This window comes from Diachasma alloeum, unplaced genomic scaffold (assembly GCF_001412515.2).
Source record: "Diachasma alloeum isolate Michigan unplaced genomic scaffold, Dall2.0 Dall_scaffold_00313, whole genome shotgun sequence".
Lineage (NCBI taxonomy): Eukaryota > Metazoa > Arthropoda > Insecta > Hymenoptera > Braconidae > Diachasma > Diachasma alloeum.
This window is the reverse complement of record NW_021680452.1, coordinates 1,691,824-1,704,060: the sequence shown is the minus strand read 5'-3', so window position 1 is coordinate 1,704,060 and position 12,237 is coordinate 1,691,824. Positions and strand designations below refer to the sequence as shown.

The following is a 12,237-nucleotide window of genomic DNA, read 5'->3' as shown; positions in this document are numbered from 1 at the left end:
GAGTCTGATCACCAGCTTCGAGGAATGATGGAATTGAAAATGCAATAATGCAGCGTCCTATGAACAAAAACAAACGAGCCAAGTGATTGAAGACAGATGAATTCCTCTAAAAATCTCAATATTTTAACATCTTTTATATAGAATCGTTATTTATACAAAATGTTACAATAATGCAAAGCCTAAAGTGTAGAATAATGAGAAATCAATTCAGTAGAGAAAAAATATAACACACAAAAATTGATAAACAACTAGGGAAACAAAAAAATTGAAGAAGACTGAGAATTCAAAATTTCAAAATTGTGAGCCTGACTTGAAAATGCTATAATCAGTGCCCCATAAATAAAAAAACAAGCTGAAGTTTGGCATGGAGTTAGTCTCAAGTTATACCAATTAACTGCAAAAATTTCAAACTTTTTGGAATGATTATTCCCGTTTAATTATCAAATTTACGAAAAAATGACCACCGCCTGGACAGTGTCACGCACAGACATGGTCCCCAAACTTCGTATTTTTACGTTTCAGACCATTCTGGATCATTTCCAAGCAAAATTAGAAAATGTGAAAATCGAACGATTGTAATGCTTCCATTCGGAAGCAAAACGAATTAAATAAATAATGAGAGGTGAATCCCTCAAAAAATCGCAATATTTTGATATATATAATACAGAGAATCGTTAGTCATCACGAATCTTATGATAAACCGCAGTCTACTGTTGTACAATCCCCGAAGAAAATCCACAAAAAATACAACAAAAGAAAATCGCTAAAAAATCAGTGTTTAAACAAAAAAGTAACACTCAAAAGACGTCTCACTGAATTTAACAAATCAATTAATTCGAGGGAAACCAAAAAAATCAAGAAGTCAAAGAATCCAAAATCCCAAAATTGTGAGCCTGATCCTCGGCTTCGAGGAATGAAGAAATTGAAAATGGAAAAATCAGGGTCCATAAACAAAAACAAATGAAAAAAAAAGAATAACGAAATCCTCCCAGAAATCGCAATATTTTGATATATATAATACAGAGAACCGTTGGTCATCACGAATGTTATGATAAACTGCAGTCTACTGTTGAACAATCCCCCAAGAGAACAATCCCCCAAAAATCTAAAAAATATACAACACAAGAAAATTGAGGCAAAATCAGTGTTTACGCAAAAAATTAACACCCAAAAGACATCTCACTAAATTTAACGACTCAATTAATTCGAGGGAAACCAGAAAAATCAAGAAGTCAAAGAATCCAAAATCCCAAAATTGTGAGCCTGATCCTCAGCCTCGGGGAATGAAGAAATTGAAAATGCAAAAATCAGGGCCCATAAATGAAAACAAATGAAAAAAAATAAAGAAAGGCGAATTCTCCCAGAAATCGCAATATTTCGATATTTTTATATTATACAGAGAACTGTTAGTCATTACGAATGTTATGATAAACCGCAGTTTACTGTTGAACAATCCACCAAGAGAACAATCCCCCAAAAATCCAAAAAATATATAACAAGAATATTGATGAAAAGTCAGTGTTTACACAAAAAATTAACACCCAAAAGACGTCTCAATTAATTCGAGGGAAACCAAAAAAATCAAGAAGTCAAAGAATCCAAAATCCCAAAATTGTGAGCCTGATCCTCAGCTTCGATGAATGAAGAAATTGAAAATGCAAAAATCAGGGCCCATAATCGAAAACAAATGAAAAAAAAAATGAAGAAAGGCGAATTCTCCCAGAAATTACAATATTCCGATATTTTTATATTATACAGAGAACCGTTAGTCATTACGAATGTTATGATAAACCTGTCTACTGTTGAAACCCCCCAAGAAAATACAACAAAAGAAAGTGGATGAAAAACCAGTGTTTAAAAAAAAAATTAGCCCCCGAAAACAAACGACTAAATTGATTCCGAGAACCGAAAAAACCCAGCACGGGCTATATTCTCACTATCATCGTATATCTCAACTGCTATAGTGAGTACAACGTTCCTTACTCCGTTTATAGTTAGATGATATATTATTTTTAAAAAGACCATCGAGGGAAGTAATCCCCTCCCCTCCCCAACCGCCCCATCGCGACATTCCCCACCCCTCAGTCCCCTACTCCATTCCCTCCCCCCACTCCAAAATAGACTCGTCCAATCTTCCATCTCCCTTCCCTCTCGACATTAATTACCACTTAAAAAATCCGAGTCGTGAATTCTTGTGAAAATAATCGCCCCCAAAGGCCCCACAATAATCATAAAATCATAAAAAAAATAGTCATGATACAAAACAATAGCGGATAAACGGTATAACGAATTAATAAGGCCTCACCAACGTTGGACTCAGCCATTTTGTCCCGAGGGATGGCAGGGTAACCTCGTCCGGTGTTACGGTGGAGCCACTGTTTGTTTACCCGGTCAGCGATCACCATCAGCGTTCTCCTCGCTTAGGCGGGAATAACAGTTCATTTTTACCCCCAAAAAGTTTCAATAAATCCACCCCAGACCCCAGTAATAAGTAATAAACCGAGATAATTCGACTCACAGGCTCAGCAATCGCGCAATAATCGCAAAATTCACTCGTGTACTCACCCTGCCTGATTGCCCGCCAATACGAGTTACCGAGACAGAGCGGGAATATCACGTGACCAACAGCCACCAATGGGATAGATGGGATTTGAAAATCGTGCGTGGTCTTTGTTCACGAGTCTGCCGTCAACGTAACTTCAGTTCCGTGAAGGGGGCCCTGTGTCGGTGATCCGTTTTATACATGGCATGGTAGTCTGGAGACTGGCAATATCCAAATTAACGTTATTCCCTCGTTGTATGTGTTAAATTTGTGATTTTAACGGATTATATCGTCATTTTGTTGCGTCAACAATACGGTAGGTTTATTATTAATCATTATTAGCATGATTTTCGGGTGATAAAACGTGCTTTATTTTTCGGTTATGGTGAAAAAGTAAAAAGGCGGGCTGGTTTCTCGTGCTTCGAGATACGCGAGCCCCGTTTCGATGTGGCGCCAGAAAATATACCATCCCGCCTTGCCGGCCCGGCAGCGATACATTGTAATGGCACTGCCATTTTTTTTTCTTTCATTTTTTGCAATGTTTATTATTCCACGCTGTCCCTTTGGCAAACAAGTCGCGCCATTGTTCATCCCGGGGGCTGATTGAGGATAATAGCGGGGGATTTCTCTGTCAAGTGTGAGGTCTGCTCTACGAGAGTGGAAATTCTCGAGGATTGACGAGCTATTTCGGGGATTACGCGATGGGTTTATTTTGATTGAATTCTCGGGAAGTGATGGGCCGGGAATTTATTGTTTTTACAGAGGTGATTGTCAATTTTTTTTCCCCCTCGGGGGTGACAACCGCCTGACATGTGGCGGGCGGGAAACCGTGTGGACCACTTGGGAATTCTTCGAGCACATTTTTTCTCGCCGAGGCTTTGTGCCGGTTCAGGTCGATAATTTTTTTTTTTTTTCGAGCGGGAAACCGTGGGTTGTCGCATGCTTAATTCATCTCCGGGCTCTTCAACAACTGGTTTTCTGCCTACCTCAACAGTATTTTTGATAAGATGGAATTTATTCAGGTGGAGAATGAGGATCAGGAGATAGTGGGCGATCGATAGCTGATTAATTAATTAAGTGAAAGTATTTTCGGGGTCCAATCGGCTTCTGTCCTCTCGGCGGAATTCAGATGGACGCCTTTTCTTCTGGTAAAATTAGTCCATGTACTTTTTCATTTATTATTTTTCCCCCGGTGATTTTAACACCCTCAAGTGCGGGGACCTACCCCATTGAATATACCGAAGCGGGAAAACTTTTGACCGTGGGAACCTTCTGAGAACTTAAAACCCTCATTTCCCCCCTCTTGTACACTCGGTTCCAGTCTTGGGTTGAGCACGGCCAGATCCCCATGCCATATGCACACCGCAGGAAGTATCCTGGTACGGAGTTGCAGTGTAAAACCCAGCCCTCGGTTGCAGCCTTCGACCAAAAATAAATTCCCTCCAACAATTTTTACTATTTAGACGTTTACACATTATTTTTCCGAGAATTTTCTTTTATTTAAAAATTTTTTTTTCCTGAAATTTACGATATTTTCCAGTTTAGTTTATCAATCGCTTGGAAATGTCTTGATTTATTCGTAAAACTATTAAAAATAAATTCCCTCCAACAATTTTTACTATTTAGACGTTTACACATTATTTTTCCGAGAATTTTCGTTTATTTTAAAATTTTTTTCTCCTGAAATTTACGATATTTTCTAGTTTAGTTTATCAATCGCTTGGAAATGTCTTGATTTATTCGCAAAACTATTATTTATTATTATTAGTCATTTTTCCGAGAATTTTCTCCTATTTTAATTTTTTTTTTTCATTAAATTTACAACATTCTCTATTTTAGTTTATCTATCGCTTCGAAATGCCTTGATTAACTCGGAAAACCATTATTATTATCATTATTACTATTAATCGGCTACTATTTAGCCATCTGTCCCCGATTTTTCTGAGAATTTTTCCGGTTTGAAATTTTTTTTCTCGATATTTTCTGCGAGATTTTCGATTCCAATTTATCAATCGCGTCAAAATATCTTGATTCGCTTGGGAAACTACTATTTATTATTATTCGTCATTTTTCCAAGAATTTTGTCCTATTTTAATATTTTTTTTCCTCTTAAAATTTACGACATTTTCTATATTATTTGTCAATCGTTTCGAAATATCTTGATTTTTCCGAAACTTTTCTCCGATGTCAAGAGTTTTTTTCCAAAAATTTCCGAACTTTTCTATTTTAGTTTATCAATCGTTTCAAAATGACTTGGTTCACTTGAAAAACTGCAATTTTTCCGGAAATTTCCTCCTATTTTAATATTTTTTCTCCAAAAAATTTCTATTTTCTATCCTCATTTATCAATCGCTCCGAGCGATTCTCATTCACTCGAAAAATTTGAACTAAAAAAAATCTATTCTTATTCTCGTGTACTTTCACCTCGCAAATTTGTGTTTTCTACCGCTCTCTTGCCGCTTTGTCAAGGTCAAGCGAGCCCGAAAAGACGTTAGAAAATTATACAACTTCAGGAATGCTTAATCTTCATCTTTTCGAAATTCGCAGGCACGACTCTGACGAATGATTTTTGTCGTCATTCAATGAATGCCTTTTCTATTCTCCCCCTCTCGTGAAACTTTGACAATATGTCGAGGCCAGAGTTTCATTATAACACATGCCAAAAATTTATGTAACCCTATTTATGTTGCTGCAGTACCTTTTGCAAACTGTAAAAATTGAAGCGTGATTTGAATGAGGAATTTAATTGGAAATTGAGACAGAGAAACCATTAGAGAAGGGGCGGTGATTACGTTGAAAACGCAACCCCACTGTCAAGTTTTTCGAACGTTGGCCTTATATTACTATTTTTACATGCGCGCCTGTTTTCCTCGCTTCGTTCTCACTCTCTCTTCTGTCTTCATCGTTCCCCCTTTTTTTTACCCCTTTAGAGGAGCACGGCCGCAATGGAATAAGAGAACGACTAAAGCGAAAGAGAGAACAAAAGTTATACGTACACATGGGCACATGAACCGGCTAGGGGGGTTGCAGACAGTTTTGCGCGCATAGGGGTGGTGGGCCGCCTTCACCCCTCTTTCATTTGCTCAAACTGGTGGGGAGCCATGAGATCGATACTGGCAAAACGAGACGATGAGGGGGATGCCAACCCCAACGATGACTGTGCGGACCAAACGGTCCAGACCTCTATTAAATATCTCAATGGTTTGCAAAAAAATATTTCGTCCGTTCCTATGTCGTTTTTCAGATGAAGCTCAAACTAGCGGAATATTCGACAGCGGAAAATTCAATTCTAGGGATTTTTGAGGGTTTGGGGATATTCAAGTACTTTGGCTACTTTTTCTCCAGTGAAATGCTTTTCCAGTTTTGTAGCCGATGAGAGCTTTCATTTGAGCTCCATTTGCCCCCAAGTTTCCGGACATTTTACAATGATTTTATTATTTAAACTTTTCAGGTCTGAATTTGAATGTCGATATTTAACCGTTAGACAACATTTTAAAAATCTAAAAAAATTAGAAAGGTTTAAAAATTACAATTTTTTAAAATTACGAGCATTTTCTATAAGTAATTTATAAACAATCAATTTTTCACCGTAACAATCATTTGTTTGGAATCGTAACAAATTTATTCATATTTAGAATTTTACCAGAAATCAAATTCATGCCTAAAAAATGAAATTTCCGAAAGTTTAAACAATTGCAATTATTCATTTATAAACAACGAATGTTTAAAAAAATAATAATTCTGTAAAATGTAATTTGAATGACGCTAAATATTCATGATTTTGTTCAATTTTTTCTCATACAATTTAATTGGCAAATTTGATCAAATTTGACAAATTTGAGAGCTTTCATTTGAGCCCCATTTCCCCCCAAGTTTCCGGACATTTTATAATGGTTTTATTATTTAAACTTTTCAGGTTTGAATTTGAATGTCGATATTTAACCGTTAGACAACATTCTAAAAATAAAAAAAAATTGGAAAGTTTTAAAAATTACAATTTTTTAAAATTACGAGCATTTTCTATAAATAATTTATGAACAAAGAATTTTCCACCGTAACAATCATTTGTTTGGAATCGTAACAAATTTATTGATATTTAGAATTTTACCAGAAATCAAATTCATGCCTAAAAAATGAGATTTCCGAAAGTTTAAACAATTGCAATTATTCATTTATAAACAACGAATGTTTAAAAAAATAATAATTCTGTAAAATGTAATTTGAATGACGCTAAATATTCATGATTTTGTTCAATTTTTTCTCATACAATTTAATTGGCAAATTTGATCAAATTTGACAAATTTGAGAGCTTTCATTTGAGCCCCATTTCCCCCCAAGTTTCCGGACATTTTACAATGGTTTTATTATTTAAACTTTTCAGGTCTGAATTTGAATGTCGATATTTAACCGTTAGACAACATTCAAAAAATCTAAAAAAATTGGAAAGTTTTAAAAATTACAATTTTTTTTAATTACGAGCATTTTCTATAAATAATTTATGAACAAACAATTTTAGACCGTAACAATCATTTGTTTGGAATCGTAACAAATTTATTCATATTTAGAATTTTACCAGAAATCAAATTCATGCCTAAAAAATGAGATTTCCGAAAGTTTAAACAACTGCAATTATTCATTTATAAACAGCGAATATTTAAAAAAATAATTCTGTAAAATGTAATTTGAATGACGCTAAATATTCATGATTTTGTTCAATTTTTTCTCATACAATTTAATTGGCAAATTTGATCAAATTTGACAAATTTGAGAGCTTTCATTTGAGCCCCATTTCCCCCCAAGTTTCCGGACATTTTATAATGGTTTTATTATTTAAACTTTTCAGGTTTGAATTTGAATGTCGATATTTAACCGTTAGACAACATTCTAAAAATAAAAAAAAATTGGAAAGTTTTAAAAATTACAATTTTTTAAAATTACGAGCATTTTCTATAAATAATTTATGAACAAAGAATTTTCCACCGTAACAATCATTTGTTTGGAATCGTAACAAATTTATTGATATTTAGAATTTTACCAGAAATCAAATTCATGCCTAAAAAATGAGATTTCCGAAAGTTTAAACAATTGCAATTATTCATTTATAAACAACGAATGTTTAAAAAAATAATAATTCTGTAAAATGTAATTTGAATGACGCTGAATATTCATGATTTTATTCAATTTTTTCTCATACAATTTAATTGACTAATTTGATAATTGAAAATGGTTCAATCTGTCGTGTGGTCTGCACCAAACTGTAAAAGATATTTGGATATCCTTAAGGTATAATTTTGTGCTACATAGTTTCTGCAATATTCAGCTCTAAAAATGGAAATTTCGTGAAAGCATTCCTTTTTTATTTAAAAAATTAATTAACAAATAATTTCTTATCTGCTTTAAACAGTTATTGTTTCCTGTATCAGAAACACGTGAGAATAAAAAATTCATTAACTTATGCGAATACAATAAATTGAGTTATTTAGATTTTTTCCGGAAATCCACAGAATAAAATAAATTGAAAAGGTAAAAAAAAAATTATCATCATTTTTTCAATTCTTTTTTTTCCATCAGTAGTTTCTCGTTTGACTAGGGTGTTTCGTCATAAATTATTTATTGCAATCGTTTGACACTGACGATAATTTTCATATTCGGAATTGAATTTCTATTTATTTTTCCGAATTTTTGAAATTTTTTCTAGATTTTAATTTTATCCCTAATTTCCAAAAGTTTATTTCCTCATAGGACTGCGTTTGTTTGCATTTCTAGATTGATTATTATCAATAATACTAGACTGCAGATTAAGCACAAACTCAACCAGAATATTCCCATTGATATTACCTTTCATTTTGAATTTATTTCACATTTTAATCTTCAAAATTCAAGTCATGTTTATACTACTTTAAAAATATTTTCGCTAGTTTCAACTTCATATTTTTTGTTCTACATGAAGGACGGGAATTAATTCATCTCCGGGGTAATCAATTAAAAAAATTTACAGCAAAAATGAAAGTATTTTTTTTTTGTTATTCATCATAAACTGTGTTATGGAAAAAATATCTTGGAAGAGAATTTTCCAAGATATTTTGATGTTTTTTGATTTTTCAAAATGGAAATAATGCAAAAAAAGTTTCTACAATTCTTCTATTTTCTATTTCCCAAAAGAAAAATATCTTTAGACTTGTTCATGGTCACGAACGCATTTTCCTCCTGAAATGTTGCAAGTAAGCACCCCCCAAATACTCAGGTACTTTTCCACTCAGGTAAATGTTGGTTTCTCAAAAGGAATCCATCCCACCTTTTTTTCCCCCGAACAACGTGAAGGAATCCTCCAAGTTCCTTATACCTGATACCCCTCGACTATTCCACGTGTTTCTATGTCTCGACTAAAGTGAAAACATTTCCACGAATTTCTGGATTTTGAGGAAACCTCTTCACCGCCTCAACACGTGGCCTAGCCTCCCCTACTTGGTATGCTCCCAGCAGTGCCGGAAAATAAAAATTTCTGGCAGTGAAGTACATAAAAAGGGGACCTACGAGTGAGGAATAAAATTTGAATATCAAGGAAGGGATAGTACACGCAGACTTGTAAGATTCGTAAATCGTGAATGTGCGTATCGCCAAGTACTTCTCACTCCCCTCCGATTTCCCTGATATTTCCGGTGTTAAATATTTCTCATTACTTATTTTTCCCGTATCCCCCTGAAACCAGCAAGTAAAAAATACAGAGAAACGACTCTAGTCATTCGCAAAACGTCGACATTGGCATATTCATTGGTAACATTATCACGAAACAAAAGGTCTCGTGTTCATTCTTTTCATCATCAAGTAACTCGATCTTGTGCATTGCTCATCAGAGTGGAAAATGCTTCCTTCCCTCCTGGGTTTTTTGGTTATTGGCAGTCGCACCTGTCGTCCAACTGAAGGACAATTCCCCACCGTCTTCCTCAGTTTGGGCCGAAACTAACGCCGGGGCCCACGAACAAAGGGACCGTTCATTCTATACAACTCTTTACCGCAGGCCAACTCTCTCGAGTCCCCTTCTCCCGTCCGTTCTGCAGAGTGAATTTTTTCGCGGGATTTTAGACGGTGCGCATTATTACGGCTTCATATTATTTTAAACAATGCCCCGGAGATATTTCTCTCCCTCAATTGTTCAGAGACTCGAAAAAAAAGAAAAAAAATCTGCGGTTTTCCCTTTCTTTCACTGAACATCATAGTTTTTCATTGTATATATTTATTATTTATACAGGTATGTGAGAACAAATAGGGATTTCACACACCGTCTTGTCATGATAAGAGGTGTTTATAATCACGATACAATTGAATTGCACTGGTAGAAATTTCTTGAAATTTCAGTCACAGCGCCATCTGAATTTTCGATGTTGTGAGGTTGAATTCAATTTCAAATGAAAGCGTTCACTAAATTTCTCATGCGTCTTGAAAATTCAAGAAAATAGGGTTTTTGGTGTTGAATAATCATTGAGTTTTCAATGAAAGCTTGAATTTCCAAACTCATCATGAAAATTCAACATCACATACAATTTAGTAGCGAAATGGTAAAACGGTTTCAGTCGACTTATCTCCCAGTTGAGTTTTTGGGGAATATTTACGAATCCAACGGAGATACTGAAATTTTCGCAATTACATTTGTTGTAGCTCTCAATGACCTCTACAAAGAAGGTGGTAACAAAAATTTTGCTATTTCCCTTAGATTTCGAGATATTTATTGAAAACTAGTCAATAGTCAAAATTGACTTGTACCGTTTCACCACTTCGCTTTGACTATTGGTCAGTTTTTGACGAATATCTCGGAATCTAGAAAAGATAGAAAAATTCTTATTATAACCTTTTTTATAGAGCCAATTGAGGGTTATAAGAAAGGTCATGAGAAAAATTTTGCTATCTCTTTTAGATTCCGAGGTATTCAACAAAAACGGCCGAAAAGTCAAAATCGACTCAACTCTACTGCTTCGCTACTGAATTGTAATTGGTTTCTTTTCTTTTTTTATTTATAATTGCGAAACCTACAGGTTCATACAGCCGTCAATAATGATAGTAATATTGATAATAGAAATAATGGAATAAATTAAATTTGTTTCTTACAAAAAAAGGAGAATTTTCTCGAAATTTCTATAAAAAGCTAGAATGTTTTAGAATTCCGATAGATGGCGCCACTGCCGATAAGGAACCATAAGGACTCTTTCCCCAAATGTCCCCCGATAGTGAAAACACGTATCCACGTCAAAAAAACAAGTAAAATGAAATCGAAAGATACGAGATTCTCCGCGGATCCGAATATCGTCCTGAATTCTGGAGATATATTTTAACCCGAGACATAAATTTTTACATGTTTTCCGTGGCCCATCAATAACGGGGTGATAAAAATATACATGTACGTATACACTAAACCAGGGCCCTGTTGGCGGTTCGATTTACCTCGTGAGCCCCTGTTGTGGACCCAATGAAAAACCGGTTTTCTGTCTTTGTATATCCCTCCAACTCCGTTTCTGGGATCACAAAGAAAACCGGCCACTATAGCGCAGGATACGGGTTGGTGAATAAGTGTGTGGTATTCACCAACACAACACCATTCCTTTCTCCTTCTATTATTATATCCCTTCATTTCTCTCAAACACTGAGCCATCAGAAAGAGACAAAGAAAAAGGCTATCGCTGGTAGTACGACGTCCTATCGTTTTATAAGCTCTGCAATGTAGGCATAACCAGATATCCAGTCGTGTTGGTTCATCAATGGCCGTCTATTGGGGCAATGCTGAATTTTACTTTATTTTTCGTCCCCCTTCATCGCCGATGACGAGGAGACAATTGTCTGGAGAACTCTTGACCCGTCTCATTTCGCTGGACTATTTCACCTCGAGTAATCCTGATAATGGAGGGGGAATTCTATTGCTCGAGAGGTGACCTGAAGGATCCCCTCCCCCGCCTTTGCCATAATTTAAAACTCCGTGGGTCACTCGGTAGACCGCCCAAGAATTTTTGAGACCTTCCTGGAAAGTTGGGATGGGACATGAAGAACAAAAAAGGGACTCCGGAAACTAAATACTCCACTTCTGTCCCTGAAAATCTTCCAGTCGTCGTCTCCCCCTCCCGCCCAGGTTGGTGGGAGGGGGGGCGAGAGGGGCGACATCCTGAAATAGACAGGAGTGTATTCTCCACTTTTTATCCGCATGTTCACACTCTCATATTTATTCATCCATTTTAAGATACTAATGAGCACCCCTCGTCTCGGTGGCGTTATTTTTTTCAAGGCCGCATCTCCGTCATGCTTGTGTGCCTTGGTAATAAAAGTAAGGTTGAGAGCCCCCTCCCCTCCCCCCCGTGTAGTTTCCCCCGTCTCTCTTCGCCGCTCTCTCCCTCTCCCTCATTCCCATTTCGTCTGATTGTACTCCGTCTCGCACGACGACGTGCGTGACCCTACCATTTCACAAACCCGAGGTCAATCGCGAAAAAAAAAGTCGGGTATAACTCATCGTCGGGATGGTCTTATCAATGAGTGGCATTTATTCAAATATTAAGAGGCCGTGGAACCCCGCTGAACGAGTCAAAATGATTCCAATGATTCAACCCATTCGTTAAAATTTTTTTTCAATAGAAAGTTGAATTCGATAAGAATGAAAATAAAAATCAGTGAAACGGTTCAAGTCGACTCATCTCCCGGTTGAGTTTTTGCGGAAT

At 35.9% G+C, this 12,237-nt stretch overlaps 1 protein-coding gene across 1 annotated transcript in view; it reads left to right on the top strand.

Moving 5' to 3' along the window:
- The first annotated feature begins 2,396 nt into the window (after window positions 1-2,396).
- Window positions 2,397-12,237, top strand: part of LOC107039930 — a 44,496-nt gene continuing 34,655 nt past the window's right edge. The window contains exon 1 of the mRNA XM_015259792.1: window positions 2,397-2,858. The gene's annotated coding sequence lies outside the window, so the exon portion shown is untranslated. The remainder of the gene's footprint in view (window positions 2,859-12,237) is intronic.